Source organism: Myotis yumanensis, unplaced genomic scaffold, assembly GCF_028538775.1.
Source record: "Myotis yumanensis isolate MYYU_CA2020_CCGP unplaced genomic scaffold, mMyoYum1.0.hap1 SCAF_5, whole genome shotgun sequence".
Lineage (NCBI taxonomy): Eukaryota > Metazoa > Chordata > Mammalia > Chiroptera > Vespertilionidae > Myotis > Myotis yumanensis.
Genome location: NW_027223756.1, coordinates 9,596,169 through 9,617,214, shown reverse-complemented (window position 1 = coordinate 9,617,214; position 21,046 = coordinate 9,596,169). Strand labels below are relative to the sequence as shown.

The 21,046-nt window shown below is 38.1% G+C and overlaps 1 protein-coding gene across 4 annotated transcripts in view; it reads left to right on the top strand.

Moving 5' to 3' along the window:
• Window positions 1-227: 227 nt before the first annotated feature.
• The window catches only part of TENM2 (teneurin transmembrane protein 2), a 1,191,402-nt gene continuing 1,170,583 nt past the window's right edge, over window positions 228-21,046 (top strand). For all 4 annotated transcript variants that reach the window (XM_070414454.1, XM_070414453.1, XM_070414452.1 and 1 more), the window contains exon 1: window positions 228-403. The gene's annotated coding sequence lies outside the window, so the exon portion shown is untranslated. The remainder of the gene's footprint in view (window positions 404-21,046) is intronic.

Below are 21,046 nucleotides of genomic sequence, written 5' to 3'. Positions count from 1 at the left end.
TGGTCCTGGGTGGCTCGCAGGCTCAGGTCGTGCTTGGGCATCCTCCTCCTCCTACTCATTTCCGAAGTAGCAGCAGCAGAAACACCAGCAGCGGCGCCCGCAGCCGCTGCTACGTCGGCGGCAGCGGCGGCAGCTCAGCAGCACAGCCGGCCGAACTGTGCAGAAGCGAGCACCACCGTTTGGGGAGTTCGGGGGGCGGGTAAGAGGGAGGAGGAGGAAAGCCTGTCTTGGTCTTTGGGATTATTTTTTTCCCCTTCTTTCCCTCTCTCTCTTTCTTGAGGGTGTGTTGCCCCCTCGAAGTAAAGGAATTTTGCTCCAAAGCGAGCTGGGACCGAAGACTCTAGGCTAAGTTATCTCTCTATGTAGATGGTGTCAGGGAGCGAAGCTACTGACCGAGCTGCTGGTAAATGTTTTTCACTTCTTACTCTTTGATGCTTAAGGCTTTCGCCCCCTTTTCTTTCTTCCTTGTTTCCTTTCCGTTGCTCCTCATTCTGCAATAGCTCCTGAATCAGCTGCAGTTCCCTTTTTCTCTCTCTCTCCTTGCGTTTGTGCAGTTTGCAACTTGTTTCGTGGTTTTCTATGTATATATTTTTTTCCTCCTTCATCCTCAGATGAATGCTGGAACATGTAAATTCGGCACTTCGGGAGGTCATCATTAGTTGCATGAGTTTGAGGGTGGGGGAGGGGGAAGATTGGTAGAGCAGGCTGTTATTTCCCTGCAGAAGGACTGCCGCTTTCTCTCTAATGTTCATCGCAATTATAGGGATTTTTTTTAGGATGCATTTTAACGTTGCCTTGATATTTAAGATTATCCATCCCCAGGATTACAATGCATTTTGATTCAGTTTTGACAGCATGACAGATGCCAGCGATTCCAGAACTACTGTAGGATACACGCTGGCTAAAATATTCCAAATTGGGGGAAGAACAATTTGCATTCCAAAAGAGAATTTCTTTAAAATGCTGTTTTGCATCACATTGCTGCAGATTTGCAGGAGGCAAGAATAGACACCACTACTCATATTGCTTGCAAAGATAACAAACATAGAAGTGGTTTTAGTGCATTCTGTCCTGTTCTCTGGTGATTGAGCTATTGCTAAATTTACTTAATAAATACATGGAGGGCTATGGAGAAGGAGGGAGATTGCTGGATTTTTTTTAAAAAATTCACAATTGTGAGTGAGGCATGTACAGCAATTTCTAACCCTAAACCAGCCCTCTCTTAGATCTCCCTTGAAGTGCACCTTGTCAGTTGGGGAGGGGGAGGGCATTTTCTGCTATACACATGGATAAAATTATTTAAAATAGCCAGCATAATGCATGCAAATTGAACTCTGACTCTTTTCTTAAAAATAGAACTGACTTTGTAACGCTTGCTTCCAGGATCTGTTTTAGATCTGATTTAAAAATTAATATACAACAGTTCTTTAATGCATTCATAGCGTGTAAGTTCTTTGGAGGGCTCTTAGCCGTTAACCATGTTTCATTTGCTTTACTCTTCCCCCCACCCCGAGTTTTCAGTTCCAGTTCAGTAGAAAAACCGAAGGGTCAATAAGTAAAGGCAAATCAGCAGTTTCAAAAGAAATCAGTGTGTAGCTGTAAAATTTCTGCTAAGCCATGGGAAAATGAGCTAAAATAATGGCAGCTTAAATGTAGGGAGGGAAGCCTGGGGTAGACCAGGTGGCCGTTTCAATATGTGTTTTACCATTTTGAGGAGCTCTGAACTCTAGACTCAGTTGGGGAATCCAGCTGAGGGATGCTCTGAGGGACACACATTTTACAAGAGAAGCTATTATTTCAGGAAGCCTGCTTCTGCTATTTGGTTGCCACATCATAGAACAGCACATTACCTATGTGCAAAGAGTATGTTTGCAATAATACTGGTAAACTTTGTTAAAATGTAAACTTAGCTGCTGTTGGAAGAACAGCATAAGATGGTACAGCCTGTGAAGGACTGAAGGGCAAAACAAACTGTAAATGAACTCAACTAGTCAGACCCTCCTTTATGTAGAAGAAAGCCTACTCCAAAATACCCTGCAAATACACCTGTTCCTGGTCGATTGTGTTGACAAAAGCTTTCCTTGAAATGGTGGACCAGATTCCTGAGATCTATAGCCTATTGCCTCTTTTATAGGCTGCTAATTATAACAGGTGTTTTCTTTAGAAGGAAAGCTCAGCTGTACTCATGGTTCTCTTGAGATGGCAATATTGCAATTTTACAGTACTTTCATGGACCCTTACGTTTACCATTTTGGTCAAGTTGAGGTGTGGAGGGGAAACTCAGCCTTCATTCAATAGGAGCACAATGGTCTTTGAGTAAAGCATGTGTTTGAGTACTAAGAAAAAATACATTTATATGGTAAACTACCGTCCTAAGAACCCAAGTCTTCTAAAGCATCATGGTTTTCCCATTCTAGGACCAAACCAGACAGCAGTATACTCCAGGCTGAGCAGCTGCATTATTTTTCTGGAATATTCCACACAGATGAGCATGAATAGGCAATTGACCAGGCTAAGGACTCGTTTCACGTAGCCCATGGGGCAAAGTTTCTAATTGTTATGTAATATATTCAGAGCATGAATTTACTTACCAAACATCATAATTAGCTTCAGTTTCAGCACCTTCACTAGATGTGAAGACCGAGTCCATTGATTTAAGGAACATATTCTTTCCTGCTGAGCTTGGTTCTTACCCACTCACTCCTCTTTCTACTTCTAGTTCCCCGGCAACTTCTGAAAAGCTTTGAGAATTTGTGTTAAACTATTAAACATATCTACATTTTGGGTGTGATGCCTGGTTAGATTAGTGCTCTTTCAGCTGGATTTGTAATTATCCTTTATGGTTCTGTGGTATAGTGTTAGTGGATTGTTGGTGATATTATTATTATTAAGTTTCCATTAAATCTTAATGAAGCACACTTTAACTTTCTTGCCTGATGTTGATCTCAGGTTAACATGTCAAAATAATACCATTCCCTTGCTAAGCTTGTTGGTAAATTAGTTTATTTTTAATAGGCATGGCATCTGGCAGTGTTCAGAGAAGGTAACTTATGGGGGGGAGGGGTCTATATAGAAAGAGACTGTTGGTTCATGAAACTTCTGAGTCACATTCACCTGTATTGTTAGGGTTCCTGTTTTCATTTTGGTAAGAGAAGAGGTTTCTTTGCCTGGATGAGGTGTTTATATGCTAGAGCTTCTGAATGTTTCTTAGAATGAATTGCTAGTTTTTCCATTGAGTAATTGGAAGGAACTTGGAAGTACTTGTGTGTTTTTAAGGAAAACTTGTATTAGTGAGTGTTTCCATACTCTTTGTAGACTAATTTTGAGAAGTGAATTCTAGTGTAATATGGTCAAGGTCATTGCCAAGGGCCTTTTGATTCCTCCCCACTTGAGAACTCAAACTTAAACTGAAATCCGATTTAAAGAGGTATAACTTATATCAAGCTACAACCTTAAACAGGGTCATGTCAAATGCTTGTTTTTGTCTCTCATTACTTTGTGTGAAGCAATAGTTTATCCTTTGAATTACTGGTTCCTCCGAGTCCTGTGTACTCACAGGGAGAAACCTTCCACTCTGCACTCAGCACATGCAACAGATTCACAGCCCTCGGGGAAGATTACAAGAACAGTTTTGGGGAGTGGTAGGGTAGAGGATAGATGTCTTTTCATATGTTCTTAATGGAAAGCGATGCAGCAATATTTTATTAAGTGTATTATAGTTTCAATTTAGATAATACCCCATTTAAAATCTCGTGAAACTAACAGTAATTTTATGAGTCCTATGTGGTGATGGCAAATAGTAGCTTTATCAAAGTGTTTCTTTGTAATCTGGTTTCTATTTTGCTTTATAAAAGGGACATTCACATTATTCAGCACTTTGTACTATCAGTGACATATATTTTAAAAATTATTTTGAGTTGTTTTGTCTACCTAACAAAGATAAACCACTGCTTAACATAATTATTTTAGCAGTGTTGAGAGTATCCTGCTCCTATTTCCAAAGGATTTCATGAAGTTGAAGAAGTATAAAATCTTTCCCCTAAAATGTAGGTTACTCCCCTTCCCAGTCTACTTAATATATTGCATACTATATTGTGATTTTGAACTTGAATATTTCAGCCCTTTTATGACTTCTTAATGGCAAAAAAATGAAGCTGCTTGAAAAGTAGTTTGCAAATAAAGTTCCTTTATTATTGCTGAAAGACTAACTGGTCCACCTCTTCTAAGTGTCGAATTAAGAGCCTTTTAGGCAAGAAGAATTATTGGGGAAAAAGTGCAGTTGTGTGCTTTTTAGAAGTAGTGTGCATAAAAAGAGAGCAGGTGTTTTAACTCTTTTCATACAAGTTTAGTGAATAGAAATCAAGACTAACTAATATAGCACTAAGTTAAAATAAAATTCATTTTCCCTAGTAAAGATCCCTCCCCCAGGATAATATGAATGGATCTTTGACTCTGATGGAATAATTAACTGCTTTCCTTACCTTGTCACTATTGTTAGCTCTGGCCAGAATCTTGGTGATGGATGCTAAAGATCCCGTATTTATCTCAGGAAAATAGGAGTGCGTGGTTTGGAGGAAAGACGTGGTTTCTTGAAAAGTTTAGATTTCTCAGGTGCGACTGCAGTTCCTTCAGAGGAGGCTTTGCCCTCATTGGTATTTGTATAGATCACCTAGGACCCCTCCCCAGTGCTCCTGCTGTCCCTACTGCAATTCTGCCCCAGGTTATTTTTATATCCATGTGGTGTTAGGTTTCTTAGTTTAGTGGTTCTTCTCATCACATTCATTTGTGATTTCTGGAATGTGAGGCAGATCTATAAAAGTTTGGAATTCAGCTTTTCAAAAGACAGTTTATTTCATTGTTCTGTTGACTAAATCACCTAGCAGTGTAGGCTCAAGCCTGTTAAAAAATATTAGACATTTTCTATGATCCACTTGTGTTCATATGAACTTGGTAAATTATTGAATTCTAAGTTATATAAAAGGGAGTTAGACCCTGTAGAATAAAGAACTTATTTATGAATTTGGTTCAAAAGAATAGGTCATTTCTTTTTTTTTTAATTTAGGCCCCCCAATTTTCAATTTACCTATTAGGAACTAATGACTAATTCTGGAGAATATGATTTATGCGATGAAGACAAAATTAATAATAACATAACATTTAAAATCTTTAGAGAGGACAGTTCTATAAAGTATTCTTTTGGAAAAGGCTTATATGGAAATGTCATTTTTATTATTGCTTAGAATTTAACTGATACTCAATATTTTGACATTTATCCTACTTTAATTAGAGGAATAGGGGTATATATAGAAAAAAGAAACATATCATTAAATAGGATTGATTTTGGTAAAGGTTAAAAGAATCCCATCATGTGAAATAACCATTTCATAAAATTGTGTAAGGTGCTTGCTATATTTGTAACATGTTTTAAGAAAAAGTGCCACTTCAAAATTTTATTTTGAATGTTATAAATAGTCAGTTTAGGGTCTGAGGTTATTTCTATGAATGATATTGAACTATTGGAAAAGATAACTATGCCCATGTGGATGACTAATTCAAACAGTAAATATCTACATAGCTAAAATCATAGTTATTATTAGAGACTTAGTGATGTTAACTGTGATAATTTTTCTAAGCCATTTCAAATGTGAAGTATATGGTTATATATCCACATTTCAGGAGATATTACTTAGAAGGAACATAGGCAAATTAGAGCTGTGGGAAAGTTTTTCTGTCTTTTAATTTTTTTATTTCTTCAATGAGCAGTATTTGGATTCCCAAGACAGGCCACGTACTGTACTTTGCTAAGAGCTAACTCTCATGGCCAGATTAATTTGACACCAAAATGTGTCTAAGAAAGTAAATGGGAATGGGGTGGATACTTTTTTTAAAAAAAAAACCACAATATAAAACCGTTCTTTGTGTCACTCAAGAGTGTATTAGAAAAGTGATTTAATTTAATTTTATTTTAGGAGTTACTCAGGCAGTAACCATATACACATACTTGCTCCTTCTTCTCCTTCTAGGACACCCAGTTCATTTCCATTCATGTAGTCTGGTGTGATATGACACCTGGAATTGTGCTCTGTGTCCAAGTTTGGCACTACCTTCACGAATTTAATGGAGGCATGCGGACAGGGCAGGTGTGACTTTTTGGGAAGAGGATGGAGATGGAGGGTGTAGTCTGTAGTTGAGTACCATTTCCTTATGGTGATAATCATGTCACTAGTTTTATTTTTAGTTCACCTACACTTCTTGAGAAGAGACAAACTGCTTCTTAATATTTAACCCTAAGCACAATATCATTATTACAAAAACATTTCACAGTGGTTAGGGCTCTGCAATTTGTGGGACCCGGCATCTAATTTTTCTCCTCTCTAATCCTGTTTATATATCCCTGCATATAATCAGACTCAGTCAGATGAAACCAATTACTAAGGGAGAAAAATCAAATTTATTTATTATATTTATTGGATGTGTCTGTTGCTTAATTATCCATTGGCAAATTTACATGTGGCCACAGAGAGGGCGGCGGATGAATGTGGAAAAATGATCGATCATCACTTCTCACAGTCCAGAGGAGGCTGCCAATAAAACAAGAAGCAAAAAAAAGTCCTTTCTCATTGCTATCAATGTGGGGACCTAACAACTGAAAAGCAAGTATCACCCCCCAAACCTGTTTGGCTTGACATAGAAAAATCTGGAAAAGATTGGGAATTATCAATCCTTGTCAGACTTTTTAATTAAGTACTCAATGATAGGAAGAAATGTAAGGAATTCTGTACACTTTGAAATAAATAAGGATTTCCGTGTTCAAAGGTGTGTGTTAGAAAACTTACTCAAGTTGCCCTAAAAGAAGATGACCAAGCCCACCCTTGGGCTGTGCCTTGGACTGTGGGAAGCTGGGGAGATGGTGGGGTGGGATGCGGTTGGGTGGGTGTGGAGGCAATATGATCTGCAAGGTGGTGTTTGCAAAGTTATTGATCATTAGATGTAGCTCTAATGAGCAAATGCTCAGACAGCATTTAGATATTGTGTTTGGTCTTTGATAGTAAAGACAATAGATATTGTGTTTGGTCTTTGATAGTAAAGACATACACAGACTTTCACTTTTGGTCTCATGTATTTTTGTTACAAAAATTTCTGCCTCAATCAAAAATGGTTTTCTGCTCTTTGCTTTAATGTCCCTGAATGTTTAAGGGATTCACCCTGAGCATGGCTATGTCTTCTTATTTTTCCCCCATTTGTTTACATCAGACCTTTTGGGAAATTTATCAGTGTGGAACTTGTTCTTCAAAATGGATAACTGAAATAAGCACCATTTCAAGTAATTGTGGTGAGGCTGAATTGTGAACAGAAGCATCTTCTTTATGGAATTCCTCAATTCCAAGGACCACTAAATTTTTATAAATCAGTCCTATTTTTGCCCCAGGGTAGAATATTTTTTAGGAACTTTAGGGAGGAAAACAAGCTACTTTTGGACTTGAGGCATTTGAAAATTGCCTTCAAGAAAACACGGAATGAAATGTTTTTGTTGTGGTGTTGTTCTTAATCCTCGCATGAGTATATGTTTAGAGAGAAGAAGGAAGAGAGTGAGAGAGAGAGAGAGAGAGAGAAGCAGAGATGTGAGAGAGAAACATCCATTGGTTGCCTCTTATGCTCGCCCCAACTGGGGACTGAACAGGCAACCTATGTATGTGCCCTAGACTGGGAATCGAACCCGCCACCTTTTGCTGTACCAGATGATGCTCCAACCAACTGAGCCACTGGGTAAGGGCTGAATGAAATGTGTTTTAAGACATGCAGTACTTTAGAAAAGACAATGGATAAATTGTGATTTCTTTTTAATTACCATTTACTTGAGGATGGTGCTATTGACGAAACTAAGCATTGTAGATTATGCTTCTTTCATATTTGGCTGCAAAGAAATTAAAATGCAACATGAATCTTAAGAATCAAAAGGGAGAGGTGCTTTTTATACCTGTTGACTTAGCAAGAAAATGTTAGAAATGAGCTAAATTTCATATGTATTCTAATCTATATTTTTAAAAGTTCTTCTTAAATAACTTGAGAGAATAATAGTTTTATTATAGAATAAAAGCTGCCATCAGCCGATTCCCTGTGAAAGCCACACATTAAATAGATAGAGAGCTTGAACTTGGCTTTCTGCAACAGTGATTTTTTACTAAGCTGCTCCCTAAGGCCACTCTAGGTATCTGAGGGGCATCGGTGCTTTTATATGATTTGTGTATGTTCCATAGATTGTGAAGTCTATTCCTGGGCAATTTTCAAGTTAAAATTGTGTTACGGCTGCCCAGAAGGTTGTCATCTCTTGGTTTTTGTCTTGTCAGTCAATTCATAAGTGTTTATTAAGCCCCTATGGGGTGTACACAGAATCAGGCAGTGTGTGTGTGATTGGTTGCTGATCTAGGAATCTACATTCTATAGGCAAAAGTACTGTTATATGTGGGTATATGTATATATAAAATATTTTAATTACAGAAGTTAATAGTTGTTTTTGTTTTGTTTTTTTGTTTTGTTTTGAAGAGCTTTGCCAGGGTTATAATTTCTCATCTTTCTCTCTCTTTCTTTCTTTTTCTTTCTTTCTTTCTTTCTTTCTTTCTTTCTTTCTTTCTTTCTTCCTTCCTTCCTTCCTTCCTTCCTTCCTTCCTTCCTTCCTTCCTTCCTTCTTTCCTTCCTTCCTTCCTTCCTTCCTTCCTTCCTTCCTTCCTTCCTTTCTCTCTCTCTCTCTCTCTCTCTCTCTCTCTCTCTCTTTCTTTCTCTTAAGATATCTAATAACAGACATGTTTAAGAGACACTAGAGGACAAATATTAAACCCTGGATCAGGAGGAATCATATCATTGTTAACCTCTAAGCTCTGCATTAAGGACACCTTCTTGTGCTGGTCATTTTTAGGTTGTGCCTGTTACCTGTGTAAATTCAATCAGTAAACAGATAAATGACTCTATGCCCTGAAGCTGTCAGCTTCCATTTTTCATGACCAATGAGTCAATTTATGATTTACGTGTCTGTGTTTTTGTTTTTAATGGAGGGTGTTGGAAAAATGATATGAATTGGGAAGGAAAATAAAATTTTCGAGTACTCCCAAAATGCCATGGATAAACACAAATGTTCTTTAAAAGAATATTGTCCCCATTGAACTTGAAAGCATATGTTAAATATGTGGGTTTACTTTTGAAAACGGATTCACTCTCCTAAATTCCTCTTTTATCAGTTATTTGGGGGAAAGGTAATATTCTTGACAAGTGGCAGGTGAATAGCTCTGAAAGGAAATGGCAGAGGAGGCAGGCGCAGAGGTCCTGATCCTTTCACAGCCTCCGGTAATAGCTTGCTGGACTCCAGGCAGTCAGCTCCGACTTTTGATATCACTGGTCAGGCTCCTGATTAACGCTTATTTTGACTGTGATTTATAAGATGTGCCTATGTCATTTCTAGCAACTCACAGCTAAGCCATCAACATTTCTTTTCCATTTTCTGTTCCTTGTTGATCTGAATCAGGGAAGCCGTGGCTGAGAGAACATAGGAAGGGTCTTGGCAGGTGTGTTCCTCATTTAAACTTTGACTCTTGGCTCTTTTCCTGTTGGGTACGTGAATTTCTGAGGATTAATGAGGAATTCGCGGCTGGGTCCTTCTGGATGGGAATTTGTGTGTGTGTGTGTGTGATGAGAGAATATTCTTTATAACTCCCAATCTTGCAGGATCTCTTAATTTATTTTCCAACAGTTTATAAAATTAACCACCACAGAATAAAAGCACAATTTTAATTATTATTTTTGATTTTGGGATCGAGCTATGTTCTTACTTATAGGCTAAAGCAGCGGTTCTCAACCTGTGGGTCGCGACCCCTTTGGGGGTCAAAGGACCCTTTCACAGGGGTCGCCTAAGACCATCGGAAAACACATATATAATTACATATTGTTTTTGTGATTAATCACTATGCTTTAATTATGTTCAATTTGTAACAATGAAAGTACTTCCTGCATATCAGATATTTACATTACGATTCATAACAGTAGAAAAATTACAGTTATGAAGTAGCAATGAAAATAATTTTATGTTTGGGGGTCACCACAACATGAGGAACTGTATTAAAGGGTCTCTGCATTAGGAAGGTTGAGAACCACCGAGCTAAAGAGACTAATTCCGGCTAATGTAAACAGAAGAGAAATGTGTTCGAAGGACATTGGGAATCACAAAATCCCCAGGAAATGTGGAACCGGGCACATCTGCTTCAGCCACTGAATACTGGGTGCCCAGCTGGAGCCCTCCACGCCCCTGGCACTGGGATGTGCTGTTGCCATTAGCATCAAGCTCAAGCAGCACTATTGCCCCAGATGTGTGGGTGAAATAAACCCTCGTTCTTTCTCCTGGGGTCCCTGGCTCTCTAGTCAAAGTTCTGGGCTGGTGCATCCATCCGCTTGGCTGCATCTCAGTGAAGTGTCCATACCCCTGTAGCTAGGAAGTCTGAGATATCCATAGTCTGGCCCTTTCATGTTCTATAATGAGACAAAAAGATTTTGACTTCCAGCACTATAGAAATGGTGAAATGCCCTCAAAACAAAGGGCGGGGGCACTCAACAAAACAGAAAAACAAAAAGCCCCCAGCAAATATTTTCTGTTATTTCATGAGTGACCTTTACAGTCTTAGGGGATGGATAGCAAGTGCCTTATTGTATGAACTTGAAAGACGAATAGCAGGGAGAACATCTCTCATGATTATAAAGGTATTAAACACACACCGATCTCAAATATGTTTGCCATGTAGAAACTTATTTTTATCACCAACAGACATTTGAATATGTTACTCATTAGAATTCTGTTCATGCTGAAGTTAAAGATTATTCACCTAGAATGGGCTGGAATTTGCCTCTGAATAAATATGTAAAGTTGATAAATGGTCTGAAAAAGGGTAAAAGGGATTTGTTTAAAGTACATTAAGAAGAACATCTGGATGGCTAAGTAATTGCCTGTAAGCAAATTAATAGGAGTTCCAGATCACAGATCAGACCCACTTTCCCCTTAGAAATCAGTGATAAGAGTCATTGCAGTACTCAAAAGAACTAGAGCTGCGTTTCTTTTTCCATAGTTTAGACTCTCTGAGGCTCAAACCGTCTTCCGTAATTATTAGTAAACCTAGTGGCGTTCAGGACCTATGTGAGGAATCCACATCTGTAGTAACACTGCTTGGTCTTTTATTTTTCAATTCCAAATTAATATATTTATCCTTCTATCGCTGTCTCCTAAGGATTTGGAGAATTAATTAGAAATAAAATCACTTTCAATCCTTGGATGGTACATACTGATCTGAAAAAATATGAAAGACTACAGTGTTATTAAAAATGACAAAAGTTCATCCAATAAAATAATCTGACTGGCTGAAGTCTCACATGGTTGATATTTTCTAATATAAATTACTGTAGGATTAGATAGTTAAATATTGAATATTGTCTCAATTAATGCAGTTCCATGAAATATTAATGATAATAATGCTTTTCCAGTTTGGGGAATAGGGAGATTTTTTTTTTTTTTTACTGACTAATAGCTTTGGCTGGTAACATAATACTTTTTCAAGATGATAATGAAGATATTTCTATGAAGGTGAAGTAGGAAATAAATGGCCACTGAATGGATAGATTTCAAACAGGTCAATGGTCACAAAATTGTTTTAGTCTTTGTGTTAATTAGTTTTATTTATATTTGAATGACTCCGCTGTGATCATTGTGTATAGCTTTGAGAATTTGTGAAAAGAGCTGATTTACTCTGCTCCATCCTTGAAGAAGAGAACCATTGATGTTTAAGTGGCATGAGGTGTAAAAGTCTTAAAATTAGGTTGGGCTTTGCAGGAAGGCTGGCTTGTTTAGTGTCACAGTTGAAATGGATTGTCCATGAAGTTAAACAAACAAGAGAACAAAAAAGAAAAAAAAGGAAAGAGAAATATTGACTGAATACCCCAAGTTTCTTAGATCAACTATTTAATAAATAGAGTGAAACTTTGTATTGCCCAAGTTGTTTGTTTGTTATTGGTTTTGTATTCTCTGTTCTGCCTTTCTTTCATATTCTTGATTCTGTCCATTTCTATCTCAAATCAGGGGACTAAAAATTGATGATAAATAAGGTGACTATTGTTGAAATGTTCTGTCATGAATACAAAATAAGAATATATACAGTGCATCAAAGTTTCAATCGGATGTGTGTGTGTGTGTGTGTGTTTAATCCAGGGGGAACATCAGTGTTTTGTGAGGTGATTTTATTTGAAATTGCAGTTATCCTTGTTTCAGACCTAGTAATTTAACAGTTGAAAAGCTCCCTTTTTTGTTCTCCGTAGTTATGTATGTGGTATAAGTGAATACATTTTATTTTAAAAAGTGTTTTTGGGTAGCATTCTTTTAGCACAAACTTATTCCTTGAGAAAGGAGCTGGCTGTAATTTGCAGAAATGACTGTTTCTTTTTCTTTCGTTGTTGGATAATTGCTCTTTGTATACACTGTGAAAATGCTCATATAGACCAGTGACAAAGCCTAGCAGATGCACTTGCAATTATCTGGAATTTAAGTAAATTTTGCATCTGATACACACAAAGCAAAGGCTTTGCCCAAGCAGGCTCGCACACTGGCACGTGGATTGCTATGAATACAATGAGTAGATTTTTAATGGAAAACAAATGGGACTATTAGGAAGTCTTGTCTTTTACTTGAAAAGACACCCGCTTTAGGCATGGCCTACAACTCATTTATATTCATATTTGGTTCAGTTCTAAATTTGACCTTTGAAATTGAAAAAAAAATTAAATGTTTTAAACAAGATGCGTAGCTGTGTTTTTAATGGAGTCACATTCACGGTTTTCTGGAAAAAGAATGGTGCAATAAATCTTTGTTTCATATTTCAGTTTCATTTTTTCTGACTGTTAAGGAGAACATTCACCTATTAAGACTCTAAAAATATAAAAAGGGATTTCATATTAAACATAAATCATGTTATAGATAAAAAAATAATTACAATGTTACTTTACTAACCTCAATTCACAAAGGAGACCATAAGAAATAATATGTAGTGGGTCCAAATTCTACTTCTTATTGTAAACAAAAGCAAAGTAGCCAGAGGAATAGTTTTCTGCAAAAGCCTCTTTTCTGAGTTTTTGTTTGAGATTAATCCTTTCCACTGTGAATTTTTGTTGTTGTCAGACTTACATAAGTCAGATATTTGAAAGCTTAATCTTTTTTTTCTGTGTTTATTCTTAGAAATTATTAAATGTATGGAGCTTCTTGGATTCTCTTCAATGCCTTCAGGTCCTTTTGGGAGGGGGGTAAATTATTTTTACTTTCAATGACAAAGTTATCAGTAATTGGTCCAGCTGACTTCTTATTTTATAGTTTGAAGATGCTCCTTGCTATTCTGGCCTTTGAATGAAGCAAATTTCAAAAGTAACTCAGGCAACATAAAGACGTGCCTATCTTGCCCACTTTCTGCTTTCTTCTCAGTCTAAAATGGAATCTAATAATAACGGGAGATCTTTTCTAATTCTTTTAAGAATCAGAAGCCTCCAGGGAGTCTAAGGGTTGAATAATTGTTTGAAGAAAAAGAAAAAAAAAGTGGATAAAGTATATTTGGGGAGAAATGTTTCAGAAGGAAAGGGAGAGCCTGACAGAAGTGTCTTAGACTCTGCATTAGACCAAGACACACATATGCTGTGTCCACCTTAACCACTTTCCAAAAACAAAACATAAAACTTCTTCAAGGAAGTGCTTCCTATAGAACTTCAAAAATGGCAAAATTCACTCAGACCCGCCTTGTCAGATAGCTCTGTATGTTCCTCCATCTCTCCTGTGCCAGGGCCTCCCCAGCACCCTTCCCCCACCCCCTACCTCATCCCACCCTCACCTTCATGTCCTAAACTACCATAGGCTATCTTTAGGCTTGGAGAGAAACCAGATGCTTTCCTTGGTATTTAAGCAGCTTGCTATTTTGAAATTCCCTTAGAGAACTGTGGGCATTTTTATTTCTGTCTCTTGAAGCAACTCTTTGCCTTTCCGAAGGAGAATCTGCTTATATAAAACCCAGAAGCAGACCCTTGGGAGCCGCTCAGCTATCTTAGGGGTATTTTGCAAGAAAAGAAATTCAAGTGTCATGCGTGCCCTCCCATGGGGGTCTCAATTTGAGATATTTGCACAATAGCAGATTCTCAGAAGAATAAATATATACAAAGCCTTTATTTCCAATTGAGTGGCATCAGTAGGAAGCAGCACCTAGGAGGAGGCGAGCCCGCTAATAGCTCAGCCCGACAGAGATTCTTGAACAATTCCTCAGCCAGGACCCAACTGTCAGCTGCGCTTGCCAGGGAGACAGATGCTGCGGTTGGAAGATAGTTTGCCTCAGTTAGATATTTTGTTCTCGTAGATGGCCAACCATGACTCGCGGGGGAGACCAGAGAGAGTGAGGAGAAGAGAAGAGTAAATTAATCATTTTATTAATCCCTATTTAGAATTCAGCCGCGGAGCTAAATGTCAACCTGCTGAACTTTCCGTGAAACCAGAAGGGTTGTCAAGACAGGTGCGGGCTTTGAGAATGATGCCAGGTGATGAAGGCATCTCATTTCACCTGCAGATGAAATAAGTGGCACCGGTTCGGGAGGGTACCTGTGGAAAATAGTAATGTGGGAATTATCTGATAATCCAGGCTCAAGGCAAGCATGCTTGCGAAGGATCGAAAGGACTGGAATCATTTTTCTCTGAGAGGGGATGGAGCTGGTCTCTGTTTGTTCTGTATCTGTGTATGTTTATGTAGAATACATGTGTCTGTAAAAAGTAATCTTGTGTTCTGTATCTGTGAATGTTTATGTAGAATACATGTGTACGTAAAAAATAATCTTGTCTTTGCTCTTCTTTCTTCCTCTCCGTACCTATGTGATATGTACATGTCCACATATCATACCTACATAGACATGTTACATGAAGCCCCGGTTACCTTTACGATATCAGCTTTCATCTACATTTATCATTCACTCCCAGATCGCCTCTCTCTCCAGCCCTTGCCATTGATTAGATATAAGGGGAATGTCTGCTGTCTGAAAGGAGCTCAATTCAGTTTTTGTAACTCATGTCTTTAGCCAGATTGCGAGTTTCCTTCAGGTTTCCTCAAAGGGGCTAATGTCATGGGTAATAATCTTCCTTTCCTCGATTTTCCTGTTTTAAAGATTGCTCTTTAGGAAGGAAGGAAGGAAGGAAGGAAGGAAGGAAGGAAGGAAGGAAGGAAGGAAGGAAGGAAGGAAGAGAGGGAGGGAGGGAGGGAGGGAGGGAGGGAGGGAGGGAGGGAGGAAGAAAGAACGGAAGGAAGGAAAAGAAAAGAAGAGTTTGGTACAGTTTCCCAGCTCCTGGCTTGTTTGGGGCTGAATACTTCATGCTTCCCCCTGAGCCAGGGCCCTTTCCTAGATCTACCCTGGAGGTCTCTAAGACTGCAATGAGTTATGTGTTTGAGCGCCTAACAGCAGTCCCTCCGACAAACTTTTGATCTACCTTTTTCCTGACACGGCCTCAGAAGTGTCCTTTTCAGATCTGCATGTCCTTTGTGAGCTGGGATGGCAGGTAGCCAGAAAGTTGTGTGTTTGTGGAAAAAGCAGGCTTTAATGTTTCCCCCACAACCAGCTATTTGGAAGGTACTCTAGCCACTGAAAACCGCAGCTGCGGGGCCCATTTAGAGAGTAATTCACAATTGACTTGTGGAAGACGACGCCTGGCTCCTTGAGCCACGAGCTGGCCGGGCCGCTGTGAAACTGTCTGAGACGAGGCTCTTCACCTGGAGGCTTACGTGGCTTTCACTGTGTCTCAGGCCCAATCAAGTCTGAGAGGCGATCCTGTCAGTTTGGAGCACTCTCAGGAGATGTCTGGGTCTTGAAAACCCTGAGTCATATTGATCCTTGAGTGAAGGGGGTTGAATGTCTTCTGAGGTTTATCACAATAATGATGACACTTTTCATTTAACCGTTTCAGACACTTATTCGGGAACGCACAAAAGAGATGGATGATCTTGTACGCATGCTGGGAAGGTTGCCTTACTTCCCATTGCCTTACGCATCGTATGTGCTTGATACGTATCCATTGAGGCAAAGCATCATGGATTTTTTTTTCCCCTTTGAGAACATGGGAAGCATGTACCATGTGCTTTTTTTTTTTAACTATGTCTGGCTGAATGAGTTAGCTTTGCTGTGATCTATATCTATATTTCTGTATCTATAGGCACACATACATACTTATGGATTTTGTCACTGCACTTTCTATTCTCTTATAAATAAGGAAATTGTAACAAATAAGACTGAAGGAGGGATTTAGGTATTGAACGGTGTGTGGTGGAATTAGGATGAATAGAGTCCTGAACTGGCTGTCCACCAAATGCTTAATAGGAAGATATTTTTTAAATCATTGTTTTCCCGTTTTATCCTTTCCATGAATAAGAAGATGCCATAGTAGTTATTGTACAGGCATTATAAAAGCAGCCATCTCTTTGGAATGAGAACATGCATCATTATCACTTCCCACTCATGAACAAAAGCCAGGTATACTGTGTTTTACCAGAAGTTAGGAAAAGGGCTGATGAAGTGAAGGGGCCAGGAAACTACGTCCCGTGGGCCAAATCCGACCTACTATGTTTTTATATTCCCATCAGCCAAACATTGGTTTTATATTTTCAAATGGTGAAAATCAAAAGAAATGAGAAATTTCCTGGCACTAAACATTATGTAAAATTAAAGGGTCTTTGTCCACAATTAAGTTTCACCGGACCACAGCCATTCCCCTTCACTGGCTTGGTTGGGTTGGCTGCTTTTGCCCTACAACTGCAGTGTGGATCAGTGTGGTCCACACACCTACAATATTTACTATTTGTCCCTTTACAGAAAAAGTTTGCTGGCTCTGTCTAATGTGTGGTTTGTAGGGATTCCAAGGCGGTGAAATGAAACTGGTGCTTTTTATTTTTTGTAATGGGTTCATATACATTATTGGGTTTGAGCTGCTTTGGGATTTTTGAGTTTACGGATTATTGAATATGTGAACCACAGGGAGATTTTGTAGCTATTCTTATTGTTAGCTCTTGGTTTTACAGCAGACTAGACGGACTGTTTCCCTCTGAGGTGAGGCAGGGATATGTTCAAAGAATGGGGTTTAAGATTGGAATTTGAGGTTTTCATTTTTTTTTTCTTTTTATCTAATCCTTTTAGGCCAGTTGAATGAGCTACTGTCTCCACACACATAAGGAAGTTATTCCTGACAGATTTGTTTTTTTCAGTCAGTGATATTATCAGGGGCATACACTACTCATTTTTATTCAAAAACATCTGGACCTTTGTCTAAGAGTGTTTCTGGCCCAGGGAAACCTAATTCATGGAGAGTCATGTAGTAAACATATATGGAGTACTATGATGGGTGGGAAATTGCACAATTCTAATTTTGTCCCAAAATTCAGTTTTCTGGGTAGGTGACGATAAACTCAGGTTAAAGTGGTAGTGGCAGTAAGAGACAGATAGAGGCTCGATGTAGTTTTGAGGTTGAATTGGCAGCTCTAGCTAATATATTGAATGCAAATATATTAGCAGAAAATAACCAACATGATTTCTAGCGTTCTGGTTTGAACGGTGGCACTATCTACTGAGAAAGAATTTCTTTTTTGGGGGGAAGTAGCAGCACCACACCTAAAATTAATGGGGATTCAATGAAGGCAGATCGACTGGTGTCAGGATCAAGAATAAAGAAGTTGAGGCTTGGAGTCAGGAGTCTGTGATCAAAGACTATTGTGGTGATTCTGGTGAGAGATGGTAAGCTCGTTAACTCAAGTGATGAAAGTTAGAACAGAGAAAAGACAAGGGATCCATATTTAAGAAGAGGAATCAATATGACTTAATTAGAGGTGGGAAAGAAGAGAGAAGGAAGACCCTATATTGCCTTCAGGTTGATGGTGACAACATGGAAGATGGGAGCAGTTCTGGAGGAAAGATGAGAAGTCCAGTTTTGGCCACCTGATTTTGAGATACCTTTAATAGGGATGTTCTGTATACTTAGATATATGAATCTGAAGCATAAGGGAGAGACATGGACAAGATCCCTTTGATAGTGTCAATGTGAGCAAAATTGCCCAGGGAATTTAATAAGAAGAGAAAAGAAGGCTGGAGACGGAGTGTTGGGAAACACCACATTTCTAGCACAGACTAAGGAAGAGGGAGCCTGGGGAAATAATTGAAACGTGACATGAGAGGAGGACCCTGTGCCAGTAATGTTGTAAAACTAAGACAGAAAAGATCTTCAAGAAGCAGGAAACTAGCCCAGCCATGGAGGCTCAGTGGTTGAGCATCAACCTATGAACCAGGAGCTCTTGGTTTGATTCCCCGTCAGGGCCCATCCCCAGTAAGGGTCGTGCAGGAGGCAACTGATCAATGATTCTCTCTCATCACTGATGTTTTTATTTCTCTCTCCCTCTCCTTTCCTCTCTGAAATCAGTAAAAATGTATTTTTAAAAAAGAAGCCAGAAACTACATTCAGTGTCAGATGCTACTGACGTGTCTATAAAATCTGGATTGGAAAGTATCCAATCAGAGTTGGCCATGAAGAAGCCATAGTTACATTAGCAATATCACAGTCAGTGGAAGGCAGGGCTACTTTGGGATAAGCAGTTAATGGGAGATCAGAAATGGGAACCTAGACACCTCACCCAGCTAGAAAGTAGGTGAAAACAAACAAAAAAATAAACAAACAAAAGAAATTGGGAAGATCAAAAGAAAAAAACATTTTCTATCAGATATCATGTGATAGATGCCAAATCTATTTGAATTGTTAGAGGTTCTCTCTTTTGTCATTAAGAATTTAACTTTCCTTATAGAACTGGACTATTTCTATGAAGGTTTTATGTTATAAATCACATTTAAGAGTTTATAATTGGGAACGTATCTGAAAGAAATCTGCAGCTAGGTGCTCAAAATTCAGATGCCACCTCTACCAAACGCATTTGTGTATTTGTTGCTTAAAGAAAAGCCCTTTGAAAATGTTGTGGATTAAGAAGTCAATGTGAAAAAAAAATAATAGACTTTTGGGTCATGGTATAGACTTGCTATGTGGATATATCATATTTTCATTCTCGTCTGATTGTTTAATTAGAAGCCATTTATTTAATAAAATGGAGGAAATAGATTAATGAATTAGTTTGTGGTCATATGGAGGTTTTATGATGGACATATAGGCTGGTGTAAAATATATTTAAGTTGTGCTGAAATTCAGAATTTCCACATCTCTAAATTAAAATAATGTTTTGATGCGATGAGAAGCTCTGAAGATTTCAGTGTATAGGTGTACATTTTCAAGGGGAAAATTTGGCCTTGTAGCCTTTATGTCTAAGCCTGGGTTCAGGGTTCTAAAGTTTGATAATGCAAAGGAAATTACCTCCTAACTCTAAAAGCATCATGAGTTACTCTCCTAATCTTTGAGCTTATGGAAAAATAATCCTCCGGGCATTCATAGTTCACATTTCTTATTCTCCAGAGTGTAGGCAGTGACCTGAGATTCTGAATCTTGAGTTCTGTACTCTACCACCCAGTGCTCACCTTGATTTATGGGGTTGGAGGCATGATGGTGACTTGTATGAACATCTCCCATTAAAAATTTTTTTTTTAAATTTCACCCACCCAAAGTGGAATTTTTAAAAATAAATAACATCAGTAACTATAATAGCAAAGACAGGTTATATGTTTCTTACTTTTGTGCAGTCCTTGACTAGTAGATTGAATCAAATTTCTGCTTTCCCAAAGCAGGCTGCAAAATCCCCGCCGTCACATTTCCCTGCAAAATGTTGCTTCCCAGATTATCCAGGAGAACAGTCCACGGGATCAGAAGGCATAGTATATATCAGTGGCACTGCTTGTTTCACTCAGCAAAGCACATAGTACAAGCTTGTTGATAGCTGGAATTTGACTACCCTTTTAGTTTTCTCTCTCTCTTTTTTTAAACAGGCAAATCTCTTTGGAGTCTCCAAATGCTGATTTTATTTTGCTTGCTGCTGCTCCTGCCTTTATTTATTCAGTGAGTTACTTGTGAAAAGAGTTACTTGCTTGAGTTGATTTAATTCATACCATATAAAAATTCTTTTTGCACTTATATCAAACTGATGCTATTATTCACAATAATATTTTACCCTGCTTGTAACAGTAAAGTGACAAGGGATATTTTTGGACATACTCTATAGTTCCTATGAAAGAGAACTAGGGGGGAAAAAAACGGTCTTTTACAGAAAAATATCGCTGGAGTAGCAGAGCTATTTCAGAACTGTAAATCACTTAGGAGAACATTTACTTTAACCTCCGAAAGGGAAATTTGGGCCTAGAGCGATGACAACTTGCAAAAACACCTATAAAACCTGTTGTATTGCCTAAATGAAACAAATCACAAGATATTAAATTGTATTTTAACACTATTTTTAAGATAGAAAACACTACATTTGAAAAATCTCCTCTTGAAATAAAGAATTCCAACTGTGAGTTAAAGCTTTCTGGGGTAAAAGAAATCATAACCATTCAAAACTTGTTAATAATCAATTACTAATAACACTCTTTTAATTATTCCTGGTAAGAGTTTCTTCTTGTGAAGTATTAGGCACAGGAAAGGTCATTTTGAAACCATACAGATTTTTCCCCCTTAAATTAAACTTCCTTCACACAAAAAAATAATTAAATACAACTAATATATTTAAAATTCTTTTTGCTTGGCGACATTTTGTTTCTATAAAGCCCTCTAGGTCTCATTTGCAAATTTGCTTTGAAGTTAATTTTATGCAGATCCTCCTGATTTGTACTTGTGGTGAATTATTGTGAAACGGAAAAGAAAAAAATATCTAAAAAACCCAAACCACCCAACTTACCATTTATTTCATCTTTTGTTTAAATGGGTTTACTTTTAACCATGCAAGTGATACTTAGTACTTCAAGTCTCTAATACATTAAACAGATGTGATAAGAATCTTTCAATGAATTCATATAGTTTGCAGCAGAATTCCTGTTT